Below are 15,748 nucleotides of genomic sequence, written 5' to 3'. Positions count from 1 at the left end.
TCCTCAAGGATGCACAATGTTTCCTGCCCCAACCACACCATCATATCAAATGTTACATCTATGTTTCCTATAGGATAGGTAGTGATTTTCTGTCATCAAAATGTAAATAATATTCATTAGGAAAAAAGATGTAAACTAAAGTATGAACTCTCCTTAAACTCTAAAGAAAACGTGTTTTTTCCTGCTTAATCACATAATCTTACGTGATTTTGAAGGATTGCTGATTGTGTTTGGTTCTGATTTTGTGCTGCTTTCAGTTTTTCTCGCTGTGTTCCTTTGTTGTGTTTGCTCTAGCTGAATAATGACAAAACCAAACCAAAAAGTTTGTCATTATTTCACAAGTTGTTAATGAAAAAAAGATCTTAAAAATGTAAATCTATCAAACTAATATTTGAGGTCATCTTAAACAGTTGATCGTGAGCTCCCTGTTTCCTCCCCTGGGCTGGGGCTGAAGGTAAATGGCTGCACTCTTCCTGTGTCTGTATCAGTCACCTCACACTTCACTGTCTTGTATCCTGCTGAGTAAATAGGGTAATACTTTTAACAGAGAGAGAACATTTCACCTCAATATCAATCTGTCTGGTTTAGTTGTGGCCTTTTCACCGATCTGTCGAAGGTTGATCAGCTGTGCTGTTGTTTCTTGAATAAAAAAACATTTAGTACCATCACAGTTATTCTGGTCATCACATTTAGACGAGGCTGAATGACGTCATCAACAATCTTCATTGAAGAAAACCATAAAAAACATTAGAATACAGCACTTTTTACAATAAGAGTGGAAATCAATTTAGAAACCTTTATAAACATGCTTCCCTGAACAGCAGATCATGCTCAGCTGTCTTATTCATGTTATTGGTAAGTGATTGTAATAATATTGATACGATTATTATTTGACTGCTATAAAAATGTTTCCTCTATCCTTACCTACAATCTGAATCATCAGCATCAGACTGAAAAACATTTGATCCATCTGAATTCATCCATCTGCTTCTGTCTCACTTCGTTCTTGTTCTCAGTCTCAACTGTCACAGTCTCCTGAACTGATGACCCTTCAGGACGGTTTGTACTTCCTGTCATTTGTCATGTTTCACCACAAATTTAGCAATTTTTAGTCGTCTCTCATTTATGTTGATGATTGTTACACAGCTGGAGTAAATCAGCTTTTCTGAAACATTTTTTCTAAAGGAAATTTATATGAAGACTTGGCAGGTTCATATTTTTGTCATTCTCACAGTTGTTTGTGACACTGATGTGTTTGACATTGATGAGAAAATAATGATAAAGAGTCGAATGTGTGATATTTTTGGATAATGCAGCTCCCCTTTTTTAAATATTTTAAATCAGAAGGCGCAGTTAATGTGTCAGACTCAACTCCTTAACCAACATAAGTGAGATGAATTGATTTTACAACTGCAGGTACAGGAAATTAGCAGAAAATGCTATTGGAGTGAAACCCAACAGTTCCTCACCGTTAATCTTAAGTAATTTCCCCCTGATGAGGTCGAGAGGAAGTGTGTTCGTTACAATGTGGTGTGTGCTCATTTTACTGTTTTTTTAAGAATCTGCTGTTACAAGTGAAAATCTAAAAAATTAGGGAAGGTAAAGCCCCCAAATTGGGGCTGCAGCTGCAGTAATGCGGACGCTGCACCGGTCCGTTGTGGTGAAGAGGGAGCTGAGTGTAAAAGCGAAGCTCTCAATTTACCGGTCGATCTACGTCCCTACCCTCACCCCTATGGCCACGAGCTGTGGGTAGTGACCGAAAGAACGAGATCGCGGATACAAGCGGCAGAAATGAGCTTCCTCCGAAGGGGTGGCCTCTCCCTTAGAGATAGGGTGAGAAGTTCGGCCATCCGGGGGGGCTCAGAGTAGAGCAGCTGCTGCTCCACATCGAAAGGAGCCAGCTGAGGTGGTTCGGGCATCTGACAAGGATGCCCCCTGGGCGCCTCCTGGGTGAGGTGTTCCAGGCATGTCCCACCGGGAGGAGGCCCCGGGCAGACACGCTGGAGGATTATATCTTCTCGGCTGGCCTGGGAACGCCTTGGTTTCCCCCGGACAAGCTGGAGGAGGTGGCTGGGGAGGGGAGGTCTGGGCCTCTTTGCTTAGGCTGCTGCCCCCGCGACCGCGCCTCGGATAAAGTGGAAGAAAGTGGATGGATGGATGGATAAAGCCCCCAAATGTTTTGGGTTCGTAGCGACACTCTTGGTTTCTGACAGAAAACGGTAAGTGGTGAGAATAGAGGCTGTGGTTCAGGGGTTATCAGCAGTAGCATTAACAATATCTGTGAAATTGTAATAATGCTCATTAATATGTTATATATAATATATTAATATGCTCGTCAATATGCTCTAGTGTTTAAAACCCTAGAGTTCAGCAAATTAAATTCAACAAATATATCATGAACACATTATTTGTGATAACCAGTGTTTCAGTCACAGGCCTGTTGGTATATTCAAGTTACACAGTGGATTTTTTTCTTTTGGCTAATACAAAATAAGAACAGTAAAACAGGACACCCAAAATCAAAATCCAGCTTGTGCAAGGAAGATAAGATTAGTTAGGGAAACTATCACAGCAAGTAAACTAAAAGGGCAAACAAGACACAATTGGGAGGCAGAAACCGGTGAATGTAAATACACCCAGCTTCTTTTTTTTTTTAACTCAAAACAACTTAATGTTACTCAAATATAACATAACTGGAAAAAATCAAAATAAACTTACACCGGAGGACTGACAGACACACAGCTAGGTAAACGGTAGATCACAACACAGACACAGAGAAACCGGGCTTAAATACACAGAGAGAGCAATCAGGGAATGGGTAACAGGAGGGGAAACACAGTGGGGCAAATCAGGCATGCAGGCACTACAACAGAGGGAACAGAGACGTGGGACCACGTACACTCACTGAGGTCTGATAGCTAAAGGTAAACAGCAGCAACACTTCCTGTGTTGCATCAGTCACTTCACACTTCATTTTCTCATATCTTGATGGATATATTAGTGAGACTTCCAACGGGTCACAGTAGTGGGGCAGTCAGTCTGTGAGGTCAGTATTTCTTTGTTCATATCTTGACGTTTAATCAGCCAATTCACGGTGTGATGACACTGTCCTATGTCACCACAGAGCAGTTTACAGTTTTTCTCAGTTGCTTGGTGCATTTCTCACAACAGAATTGATCTCTGCACCACTACTAAGGCTCTTCTCAAAACATAGTGCAAACTGCAAAACATGGTGGGATAACTTGCAAAAGTGAGTCACTTCATCAAAAGAAAAGTCAGTTGCTCAAAATAGTAGTCAATGCTTCAAAAGCAAGTCCCTTAATCAAAACAGATAATATATTCATCAAAAGCAATCTTATATCAAAGTGTCAGGGCTGTCACAATTACAAGTCATTACACCAGCACCTTTGGTCACAAAATCAAATGGTTTGAACAGGTTCTCATTGTGAGGATTTCTTTGTAGGGCTTCCCAATGACATGTCAAGTCTGGACAGCATGCATGGCATGTTGAAAACATAAATTGTAAAGGAAATCAAGACACTTCATAGCACTCTTGATAATATTTTAATTGAAACTGTTCACAGCATGTGTGCAACTGGGGAAATACGCAAATCAAACATTTACAGCAAACATAAACTCACTTAGACAGTAAACCTTACTGCAGTAGTTATGAAACAAAACACAAACTGAAAAACAGACACGCTGCATATCAATCATTGATATCTAGACGCTCCCGTCTGTCTGCCCACATATTTGCAGCAACATCACAGCGAATGTCAGCTATCATGGCTGTTAAATGGTGTGAAACGTTTTTCAAACATTAACATGCAAAAATGTTTCAAATTTGTTTTGTCTGCTTTATCGCAGCTATTTCGTGGTACATCAATGGAGCTATTGGTTTGGTCGCACTGCTGATAACAGCATGTGTTTCATTATAAGGAAAAGAATGAAAGGTGAGAACATTTACAGATACAACATTTGTAAGTTGTTCTATGAATGTTAGAGTTGACTGTTTTTGTCTTTCCAGGAAACAAAATGCAGAAGAATGAAAATCCTGTGAGTTTTGAAACATATAATTAAATATTCCTATATCTGCCACTAAAAAGACAATTAAATAAACCGCTCATCTTTGAGGGAGTGTTAACAAGAACTAAACTGCCTTCATAGAAATGCTTTTCCACCAGATGTAACCGCACTATTGTCTGTTTTTCAGGGACTGAGTTCAAACCCTGCAGAGACTCAAACCAATCAGAACTCGGTGAGATCACCCACTACACCCAGAGTTAAAAACACTTCTTCTTATTCTCTAAAAAATTGTAAATGCATGACACTAACTGAAAAAGCATCCAAAAGATAAGAAAGTTAGGCCAAAAATAAAATCAGTAGACCACACCATGAATCGTAAACCTGAAGTAAGAGGTCAAAACACAAATGCAATATCTTGAGACATCATTTCTGAGAAATTAAAGTGATGAATGAAGAGTTGTTTATGTTGCATTACAGTGAGACATATTTTCAAGGATAGCTGTTGGCAAAGTAGGATCCAAGTGCAGAACTCAAATCCATGTTAAACTCAAAAAGCAGCTTTATTGCTGACCTTAGCAGGCCAAATGCAAAACACAAAATAATTCAGGCAACACTAAAAACCTGGAACTCACAAACTAGCCTCTAAGGAACATAGAACATAACAAAGAACAGAAGCAAACTGGGGCTTTAAATACACATGAGGAGATTAGGCCATAGTGGAGACTAGGAACTCAGTTGTACGGTGGCCCTGAGAGGCCACTGCAACTTAACAAAACACCAGCAATAAGAAAAATGCTGCAAAAGCACACAAAACACAACGAAAAGAGGAAAAACGACAACGGAAATAGGAAAAAACAGATTTCCAAAAACACAACGTGTTTCTGGGGAGACAATAACCCGACGGACCAGTTGCAGGAACCAAATATGCTGAGAATTGCGCTGGGAGACACTTAAAAGAAGTGGAGGATTTATCGGTGTTGTGAGGAAAGAAAAGATGAGTGGTATATGTGTTAGCCTAACTATTAGCCTAAAAATCCATCATCAGTATTATATGAATCATGATAAAACACACCTAGCATGTTTTGGCTTCCTGCAACTGGTCCGTCGGGTTATTGTCTCCCCAGAAACACTTCCCTTTGCTTTTGGAAATCTGTTTTTTCCTATTTCTGTTTTCGTTTTTCCTATTTACGTTTTTTCCCCTATGTCTGTTACCATTTTTCTTATTTCTATTTTGTTTTGTGTGTTTTGCAGTGGGGTTTTTTATTGGTAAATGGACTGATTCTTATATAGCAATTTTCTACTCTCCCAGAGTAGTCAAAGCACTGTAAACAACATGCCTCATTCACCCATTCATACAAGCACTTCTAAAGGTATAGGTCAATTGAAAACTCTAAATTGCCCATAGGTGTGAATGCAGGAGTGAATGTGAGTGTGAATGGTTGTCTGTCTCTGTGTGTTGGCCCTGCGACAGACTGGCGACCTGTCCAGGGTGTACCCCGCCTCTCGCCTTATGACAGCTGGGATAGGCTCCAGCACCCCCGCGACCCTGAAAAGGATAAGTGGATGGATATTACTGAGGAGTCAGCATGTTTTTCTCTTCATTGTTTAGGTGGATCCTGAAGTTTCCTATGTCACCATCAGCAACACCTAGAAAACCAAGATAAGGTGTTTTGTTTAGTGATATCTGTATGTTTGTTTGTTATTATTTTATCTATATATCAGACAGCTTTTTTCAGGTTCGTGTTGATGATGAAATGATGCAGTGACTTCTGCTCTACTGTCAATTTTAAAATAACATAGTTCAAGCTGTTGGGAAAAAAAAAGAATTTGCATTTAATGGAAAGACAGTTTTTGAATATTGTTTATGGGTCCAACAGATTTAAAGAAACACCAGTTTTTGGGACAGTGCCCAGCTACATTATAATACACTTATTTTTCCTTTTTTAAAATGAAAATATAATTGGTACCAGGAGTTCTTTGCTATGGATGTGAGCAGTTGCTCTAAGAGAAGGCTGGATAGAAAACATACAACTAAAACTATTGCTAGACTATTGAACAGCACACAGGATTCAGTGCCATGGTCCTAGAGTTTTGAGTTGTATTTGAGTTTCAAATTTGTGTTCTGAAGATCTTCCTTAGCTTCTATTTTTATTATTTATTACCTGTTTTTACTGTTCATCTTATTTTGAATTTTTCCTCTGTCAAAAGAAAAGAAATCCAAAGTACTGAAAGGAATCTATGCTCTTTATTTTGTTCTCATTTTTATGATGATGGGTAGGTTGACAGTTGAGGTCAGGCAGGAGTCTCTGGTCTATTATGTTTGTGGACAACATTAAGAAACAGGTGAAAGACGGCCTGTAGCGGTGGAGGAGTGTTCTGGAGAGAAGTTGTGTGAATGAGAGGGAGACAGGTTTAACAGAGATGCTGCAGGGAGTAGAGGTAATATAGGTGGAGAAATTCAAATACCTGAGGTCAATGAGCCAAAGCAACATTTATGATGTTATTATCATTGTGTAACCACATCATTTCTTTAGGGATTAATACATTTTTCTGATTCTGATTATGTTTTGTTTTTGTCGTCCAGCCACTGATCAGCAACATCAACTCAGCAGAGAAAACTGCTGTTATATTATCAATGTCATCTCATCTGGTTTTATAGGTAAATATAAACTAGATGAGAACTTTAAAGCAATGTTAACAGTTTTTGTGTTTCACGCTGTTGTTATTTTAATCTGATAGAAGATGTGTATTCAAGTCTTAATCCTCTCTTATAATATGACTGTTGTTAAATGCCTTTAATGCCTTTATAGTTTGTGTAAGTGAAATATGTGCAGTGCCAAAAGTCCAGTATGAGTTTTATAACATGTCTTTCATGATGATTAAATAGAATCTGAATCAATATCTTGAATATTCTTTTTTATAGTAATGTAATCTGGAAAACATGCATTTCTATTAATTTGGTGAAACTCTATTTTTGCAGAACAAATTTTAAACTCTCACAGTTTATGTCTGAGCACTTTTTTGTGTATTATTCCTTTTATCCGCCAGAGGTCCTCAGTTTTCCAGTATTTGCACAGTCACCTGTTAGAGACTTAGAGACTTAGACTTAGAGCTTTTTATTGTCATTGTGCAGTTTCTTGCACAGCGAAATTGGGTAGCTGAACCACAAAGGTGCTAAAGTAAGAAGAGAAACAAATATACAACGAAGGCGGAAAATAAATAAATAATTAAATAAATAGAATAAAATAAAAAACAGTGTATATGTATACATATGTGAGTGGAACTATATACATGGTGTATGTGTAGGAAACATTGAAACAGACTGGGACCAAAATAATTGCACATGAGCCAAAAATATTGCACAGAACATGGAAAGACTGAGATATTGCACATAGATGATCAACAGCAGTGTCAGGGTGGATGTGTTGGGGAAGTCTTTACACACTCTTAGTTTGCATTAAGAGTTCTGACAGCCCACGGGAAGAAGTTGTTCTTTAGTCTGTTGGTTTTGCACCTGATGGATCTGAGCCTTTTTCCAGAGGGCAGGATGTTGAAGAGGTGGTGGTTAGGATGGAGGTGGTCCTTTATAATTGCCCTGGCTCTGGAGAGACATCTTGAGCTGGCAATTAAGTCCAGGGAGGGGAGTGGACAGCCGATCACCTTCTCTGCAGTTCTGATGACCCTCTGTAGTCTCTTCTTGTCAGCTGTTGTGCAACCAGCGTACCACACAGGGATGGCGTGCACCAGCACACTCTCGATAGTGGCACGGTAGAAGGACACTAGGAGGTCAGTCTGCAGCCTGTTCCATCTCAGAACCCTCAAGAAATGGAGGCGCTGCTGGGCTTTCTTCACTAGGGCTGATGTGTTTGTGGACCAGGATAGGTCCTCGGATATGTGGGTGCCGAGGAACTTAAAGGAGGACACCCTCTCCACATAGTCACCTTTTATGGAGAGGGGAGGAGGGTCAGTTCTTGTTTTGCGGAAGTCCATGACCACTTCCTTGGTTTTCTTGGTGTTTAGCGTGAGGTTATTGTAGTTACACCATTCTGACAGTCGCTGGACCTCATCCCTGTAGGCGGTGTCATCATCGTTGGTGATGAGCCCCATCAGAGTGGTGTCGTCTGCAAATTTGATGATGATGTTGCAGGGGTGCGTAGGGGTGCAGTCGCTGGTGTAGATGGGGTATAATAATGGACTCAGCACACATCCCTGTGGTGAGCCAGTGCTGAGTGACAGGGTGGATGATCGCTGGTTGCCAACCTTAACTAACTGTGAACGGTCTGTGAGGAAGTTTTTGATCCATGCACATGTGGAGGGGGGGAGTCCAAGTTTACCAGCTTGTCTATAAGAATGTCTTGGATGATAGTATTGAGCTGAAATCAACGAAGAGCATTCTTACTGATGTCCCAGGATTCTCCAGGTGATGCAGAGCGGAGTGGAGAGCAGTGGAAATTGCATCCTCTGTGGACCTATTTGCCTTGTAGGCAAACTGGTGGGGGTCGAAGCTGGGTGGGAGGCAGTCCTTTATGTGTTTTAGGACCAGCTTCTCAAAGCACTTTGCAACCACTGGAGTCAGTGCGATGGGTCTGTAGTCACTGAGGCTACTGATGGTGGTGGACTTGGGGACTGGGACTATTGTTGACAATTTCAGGCAGTGAGGGACAGAGGCATGTGTCAGGGAGAGGTTGAATAGTCTAGTGAACACAGGAGCCAGCTGGTCGGCGCAGGCTTTGAGCACTCTACCAGCAGCTTTAATGACACCACTCCCAAGACTTGTCTCAATTTTCAATTTTGTGCCTCCTGCTCATGAGCTGCAAATCATTTTCAGTAAAACAAGTAAACCATGTTAAAGGATGTTTTAACTCAGAGGAAAGAGAGGAGAGGAGACTTGCTGCAGGAGTTACAATCAAGGATGCACAGATGTGTCCTTTGCAGAAACCTTTGCTTCACAACCCTGGTAAACATCTTCTGCTTGCTTGGTCACAATTTCTGTTTTAAATATATCAATAAAACACCAACAGATAGTTTGAGTCTGTCCTGCCTCCTTCCTGCTCTCCTCACACAACTGTGAAAGACTGAACACAAACTCTCTAAACCCTTAAACCGATTTCATACTGTCAGCGTTCAACAATTGTGATAATAGTTTGTGTTTCTGATGTTTAACTGTCCGTTATTATAAAGTCAAACCTCATGAGCTCTGCTGCTGTTGTAGCCACACTCTCACCAAAACACTTTCAGTTCTCAGAAACGTCTTCAGTTCAACAATGAGGAAGAGGAGCGTCTCAGACCTGCTTTATGTTCTGTAGCTGCAGCTGTGTAATCAAATGATCTATTAGACATCAAAAGTCCAACTGTGGTGGCTGAGGTGTTTGACCCTTCAACAGAACCTTGTTATGTGCTTTCATTTTCTTACATTTTAAAGAAAGAGAAGCTGCATTAATAGAAACATTTATCTTAAACTTCACACATTCAACTTCCTCAGTCGTCTGTTTATTTTCAGGGAGTGAAACACATGAAGCTTAAGTTCAGCCTTCACGGGTACAATGAGGAAGACTTATAATCACACTTCTGTCTACTTCCTGGGTGTTTAGTGGCCAGAGCTTTTCATCACTTCCACTTTCGAACACTGTCCAGCTGATTGCTGACATCACTGGTCAAGTCCAATCGTCTTTCTGTTATGAGTGGCTGTGTGCAGACAGGAATAGGACCCAAGGTGCAGACTCCGGAGACAGTCGTGAACTCAAAATGGCTTTAATGTGATACTCAAAATATAACATAACTGAAAAACCTCAAAATAAACTTAAACTGGAGGAATGACAGAACACACAGCAAGGTAAACGGTAGATCGCGACACGGACATAGAGAAACACAGGGCTTAAATACACAGAAGGAGCAATCAGGGAATGAATAACAGGAGGGAAACACAGCTGGGGCAAATCAGAACTGACGAGACAAAAGGAAGCGTAAACTGAACACACTGAGATAAGACAGAGACCTTCAAAGTAAAACAGGAAACACATAACACAGACTCACATGCAGGCACTACAGAGGGAACAGAGACGTGGGACCAGGGCAGACACAAACACTGACTGAACACGGGGATATAGGAACTAAGGATACACAGAGACGCGAACTAGACAAGGGGATACAGGTGATAGGGGAGACAGAGCAACTAAAGAAGACAGAGACATAAACCATAAGACAGAACTCAAAGAAACCAAAGACTAAAAAGTATAAATAATATAATAAACTCAAATACCCTGGGTCAACGACCCAGGCATCCTAACAGTACCCCCCCCTTAAGGGCTGGCTTCCAGACAGCCCAAACCAAAACACCAAAACAAAAACAAAAAAAAACCCCAACCAGGGCGGGCGGCGGGGGAAACAGGATGGAGGGCTCGAAACAAAACCAAACAAGGAGCCAGAAACAAAAAAAAGAACAAACAATGGAGCCCGGAAAGCAACAGAACAAGAAACAGGCTCACGACAGGCGCAGGCGGCCAGGAAAAACAGTTCACAAACAGTTCAGGGGGGCGGGCAGGCAGGAGACACCGGCGGCGACGGAGTAGGTCAGGAGGCCGACCGGGCGGGAGGCACCGGCGGCGGAGCAGGTCAGGAGGCCGGCCGGGCGGGAGGCACTGGTGGCGGCGTAGTTCAGGGAGCCGTCCATGACGGCGGCGTAGTTCAGAGGGCTGTCCATGACGGCAACGACGTCCAGTCATCGGCCGGACAGGACGTGCAGGCCGTGCAGGACGAGCAGGCCGGACAAGATGTGCAGGAACAGACAGCATGGAGACCTCAGGAGCAGGCGGAGCTGCAGAGGCTGAGGCCGGACCAGGCGGTGGAGCCGGTGGTGGCTGAACGGCCTCGCCAGAACCATCAGCAGACACTGGGACGTGCTGGCTGGGTCCTCCCGGACCCCCAGCTGACAAGGCAACAGGCTGAACGGGCCCCTCGGACCCTCCAGGGGAAACAGGTGGCTGAACGGGCCCCTCGGACCCTCCAGCGGCGACTGGTGGCTGAACGGGCCCCTCGGACCCTCCAGCGGAGACAGGTGGCTGAACTGGCCCCTCGGATCCTCCAGCAGGAAGAGGCGGCTGAAGCGGTTCCTCGGACCCTCCAGCGAAGACAGGTGGCTGAAGCGGTTCCTCGGACCCTCCAGCGGAGACAGGCGGCTGAACGGGCCCCCCCTCGGACCCTCCAGCGGAGACAGGAGGCTGAACGGGCCCCTCGGACCCTCCAGCGGGAACAGACGGCTGAAGCGGTCCCTCGGACCCTCCAGCGGAGACGGGTGGCTGAACGGGCCCCTCGGACCCTCCAGCAGGAAGAGACGGCTGAAGCGGTCCCTCGGACCCTCCAGCGGAGACGGGTGGCTGAACGGGCCCCTCGGACCCTCCAGCAGGAAGAGACGGCTGAAGCGGCCTCTCGGACCCTCCAGCAGGAAGAGACGGCTGAAGCGGCCCCTCGGACCCTCCAGCGGAGACAGGTGGCTGAGCAAACAACTGAGGCGGTAACTGAGCAGGTGACTGAGCCGATAGGTGAGCTAATGTCTGAGCTATGGAGAGAAGTTTAATATGTATCGACTGTTGTAAAGATGGTAGTAATGGTGGGTAAGGCGGTGGATTAGCAGTAAGCTGAGCTAGTTCCCCTGAGCCTCCAGAACCTGAAGAAAACTGCTGGACGGGCTCACCTGAGCCTCCAGCGAGGTCAGAAACAGGTGCGGGTACCTGCCGAACACCAGCCACTCCCACCCGAGGAGAAGGTACGGGTGCCGGAGCTAACTGGTTCCCGGTCATCCTCACCCTGGGAGCCGGGACAGGCACCGTCAACGGCTGGGCAGCTGCTGTCCCCACCCGAGGAGCTGGTACGGGTGCAGCGACAGGCAGAGGCTCAGTCAGCCTAGACACCAGAGCAGGGACCAGCTGGACCTCAGCCTCCCTCACCTGAAACAGGTGCAGGGGGATGCTGGGCCCGAGCTGCCCTGGGAGCAGGAACACAATGGTGCGAAGGAGCAGGCTCAGTAAACACAGACTCCTCTAAAATGTTTTTTAGCTTCCTACCACCACCACGTCTGACAGTCTTAACAGTCTCAGTCTTAGCAGTGTTCATATGATTGTTTTTTTTCCAGCTCAGAGGAACGAAAGCAATCATAACTCACCACCGGGAGTTGTTCCGCAGAAAAAGAGTGGTGACGGTGTGAGCGTCGCCTCCTCCGGGAAGTGGGGGGTGGCAAACTGGGCTGTAAATCCTCCAACGGACCGGGCTGCGATGAGGAATCAGAGAGTTTATGAAGCTCAGAACGCTGCAGTCCCAAAAACAGAGCAAAGGACTGCAGTGGAGTGAGTCTAACGTCCGGCGTCACATAATCTTTCTTCCTCCGCCGCTTAACCCTCTTGTCGGACTGGTAATCCAGGGGTGAAGGCGGAGGTGTAGCGACTGGAGAGAATGAGCACGTGCTCAACCTGATCGCCCGAGACATAGGCGCTGGCTCGGCCGTAGCCATGGCAGTTTGGAGGCTGCGGGGCCCTCCCAAAGCCAAACGTGACCCATAGAAGGGTGACTGGAGCTCCTGGGCATGCCTAGCCTCTTGCCTCACGCTCTCCTTGAGGAAGGCAGAAACTGTTATATCTTGTAAAGCACTTTGTGATTTCTATCTAGAAATGTACTATATAAATAAAATTTTACTTACTTACTTACTTACTTTCAAACACTGTCCAGCTGATTGCTGACATCACTGGTCAAGTCCAATCGTCTTTCTCCCGGCCTTCTTCAAGCCAATCAGCCTCCACTTCATGTACTTTAAATCTCCCTGCTCATCTTTCAATCTCCCTTCCAGACATGTTACTCAGCGCTCCATCCAATTCTCCATCTTAACCACCACCATGTCTGGACTGTGGGGGGTCCTGCCTAAATTCTTTCATCAGCTGGAATCCAATCAGCCGTGAAGGCCATCAGAGTCCAATCACCAAATAGCTTGACTGGATTCTGTTTATCAGTTAATCATCTTCAATTCATCCTAACAATCAGTATTTAAATCACTGTCAGTCTGTCACAAATGCTCTGTGGGAATAGACACAAAGTGCACCTGCTGAATGTGATTTCTCATTACAATAAATTATGTTTATAAAAATCATGAATTTCAGACACATGAAAAGCTGACATACTCAACCTATGAAACATTATCATCAGCAAAAATAACAACTGGATCCCTAAAGCTGTGATGAGGAAGTGACATCTCACTGATGACAGGAAGTACAAACAGTCTTACAGAGTCAACAGTTCAGAGGGTGTGACAGTCGAGATCAAGAACAAGAAAGAAGTGAGACAGAGAAGCACGATGGATGAATTCAGATGGATTCAAATGTTTTCATGTCTGATGCTCATGATTCAAATTGCAGGTAAGAATACAGGAAACATTTAAATAGCAGTCAAATAAATATTGTTCATATTATTACAGTCAACAACCTTTACAGTAAATAAGAGAGCTGAGCATGCTCTGTTTATGAACTTGTGTCTAAAATATCTTCACTCTGACTGTAAAAAGTGCTGTATTCTAATGTCTATCATATTTCTCTTCAATCTTCTCAACAGTATCTGTAACTGAAGCCTCCATGTTTATGAAAGTTGGAGATGACGTCACTCTGCCTTGTGTAAATGTGTTAGACGACCAAAATAACTGTGATGGTACTGAGTGGATCTTTACTTCAACAGAGAAACAGTAGAGCTGATCACACTTGGACAGATTGGTGAACAAGCTAAAACTAAATCAGACAGACTGAGAGTTACAGTGAACTGTTCTCTGCTTATAAAGAAGCTCACAGTCGAGGATGTTGGTCTTTATTACTGTCAACAATACGAAGTCGAGGAAACACCATCTAAACACACTCAGGTTCATCAGTCTTTGGCTCGTCTCTCTGTTATTACCTGTGAGTATTTACATCAAAATATTTTCAGTTCAAATCTTTTCAGGACATAAAATGTTCAATAATCATACTGAAACTGATTAAGATAACTTGACTAATTTCCGCTCTGTTTGTCTCACTTTGTTACATTATGTTCACCAGTGACTGAACATAAGGACACTGATACGGTGACGTTAAGCTGCTCTGTGCTGACATATGAACAGTGTCATCACACAGTGAAGTGGCTGCTCGAAGGTCGAGATGTGGACAAAGAGAACAAAGAAATAGTGACTTCACAGACTCACTGCGCTGCCACTGTGTCTTTTCTGAAGAATAATTATTTATACTCATCACGTCATAAAATATTGAAATGTGAAGTGACTGACACTAACACAAGAAGAGTACAGCTGTTTACCTTCGACCGTCAGCCATCAGGTGAAGAAACAGGTGAGATCAGGATCAGCTGTTAATATAAGTAAAATCACATCAAACATTTACTTAAATATTTCAAGTGTGAAAGTAGAATATTGTTTCTCATGTTTACATCAGATGAGAAACATGAAAAACTTTTGTGCTTTTACTTTTTCATTTATTCAGGTGACACAAAAACAACAAAGAATCCAGCCAGAAAAACTGAAATAAGCACAAAATCAGAAACAACCCCAACAATGAAGAGTCCTTCAAAAGCAGGACTGAAGATTAAGCTGATTGCATAAATATCTGTTTATTTTAAATTTATTTGAGCTTTTGAAATGATATGCAAATGAAAACTCACTTTAACTTTGTATATAAATACTTTTAAATACAAATCATATCACAGAAATTTGCACATTTATTAATAAAATGCTGTTACATTTTTAAAAGAAAGGAATTTACACGGAACAGAAAACTGCAACCAAATAATTTTAATAATCACATTTTTTGTGTTTGACAGATTTTTTGTTTCTTTGAGGTTCATTGTTGTCTCTGTGGGATTAGCAGCGCTTTTAATAACTGCTGCAACAGTCAATATAAGGACAAGACATAAAGGTACATTTAAGATTGAATGATTTTGAATTTTAAAACGAAACTGAAATTGACTTTCTTCTCTCATTTTAGGGAACAAAACTCAGATGGATGAAACCACAGTAAGCACAAATCTCAATAATCCAATATTAAATTAAAACTGACCCATAACTGTGGATGATGATGTAGAAGTGTCTTTGGATAATGGGATTAAATAAACATGAACCAGCTGTCCCTCTCTGAGGGAGTGTTAACAAAAACAAAACTGCCTTCACAGAGACAGTTTTCATCCAGATATAACTGGACTGTGTCTGTTTTCCAGGGACTGAGTTTAAACCCTGCAGAGACTCAGTCTGCTCCTCAAACCAGCTGGGACTCGGTGTGATCACACACTTCACCCAGAGTTTAGACTACTTGTCAAAGTGTGCTCTGTAAATACAAATGTGTGTGACTCACTGTGAGAGCAGACGAGAGATAAGAAAGTTGGACAATGCAAAAATGTGTTTTAGTGCAACTGCAATTTTGTATTTACAGCTCACTTGTTTCAAAATTCCATTTTTTGAATAAATTGTTTGGATGATTGATGTTTGTTTTTTTAAATAGCCTCATATTTAAATTTGTTTATTGATCTGAAACTTTCACATGTGAAAAACATACAAAAAAAAAGGAAATAAGGAAGAAGCCAAAGACTTTTTCACTCCACTGTAAATCAAGTAGTTGTAATCTTGAAGGAAGATTTCATGAATGCTGTTTCAGGGTGAAGAGAGTGTCCGTCATTATCACGAGTTTGAAGCTGGAAATCAAATGGATTATGT

At 42.7% G+C, this 15,748-nt stretch overlaps 2 long non-coding RNA genes across 6 annotated transcripts; both read left to right on the top strand.

Moving 5' to 3' along the window:
• The first annotated feature begins 3,908 nt into the window (after positions 1 to 3,908).
• Positions 3,909 to 6,857, top strand: LOC120720386. The gene is made up of 5 exons (XR_005692911.1): positions 3,909 to 3,953; positions 4,028 to 4,056; positions 4,214 to 4,258; positions 5,636 to 5,691; positions 6,611 to 6,857. It is a non-coding gene; the product is annotated as an uncharacterized LOC120720386 (long non-coding RNA).
• A 5,890-nt stretch (positions 6,858 to 12,747) lies between these two features.
• Positions 12,748 to 15,513, top strand: LOC120720401. Of its 5 annotated transcripts, XR_005692924.1 has the most exons (6): positions 12,748 to 13,424; positions 13,618 to 13,952; positions 14,091 to 14,375; positions 14,526 to 14,957; positions 15,027 to 15,055; positions 15,256 to 15,513. It is a non-coding gene; the product is annotated as an uncharacterized LOC120720401 (long non-coding RNA). The 5 variants fall into 5 exon arrangements; XR_005692922.1 differs by having other exon boundaries at positions 15,027 to 15,513; XR_005692923.1 differs by having other exon boundaries at positions 14,526 to 15,055.
• Positions 15,514 to 15,748: the final 235 nt, after the last annotated feature.

Source organism: Simochromis diagramma, unplaced genomic scaffold, assembly GCF_900408965.1.
Source record: "Simochromis diagramma unplaced genomic scaffold, fSimDia1.1 OVJJ01000582.1, whole genome shotgun sequence".
Lineage (NCBI taxonomy): Eukaryota > Metazoa > Chordata > Actinopteri > Cichliformes > Cichlidae > Simochromis > Simochromis diagramma.
The sequence above is the reverse complement of the archived record's forward strand: the minus strand, read 5'-3'. Positions and strand labels throughout refer to the sequence as shown.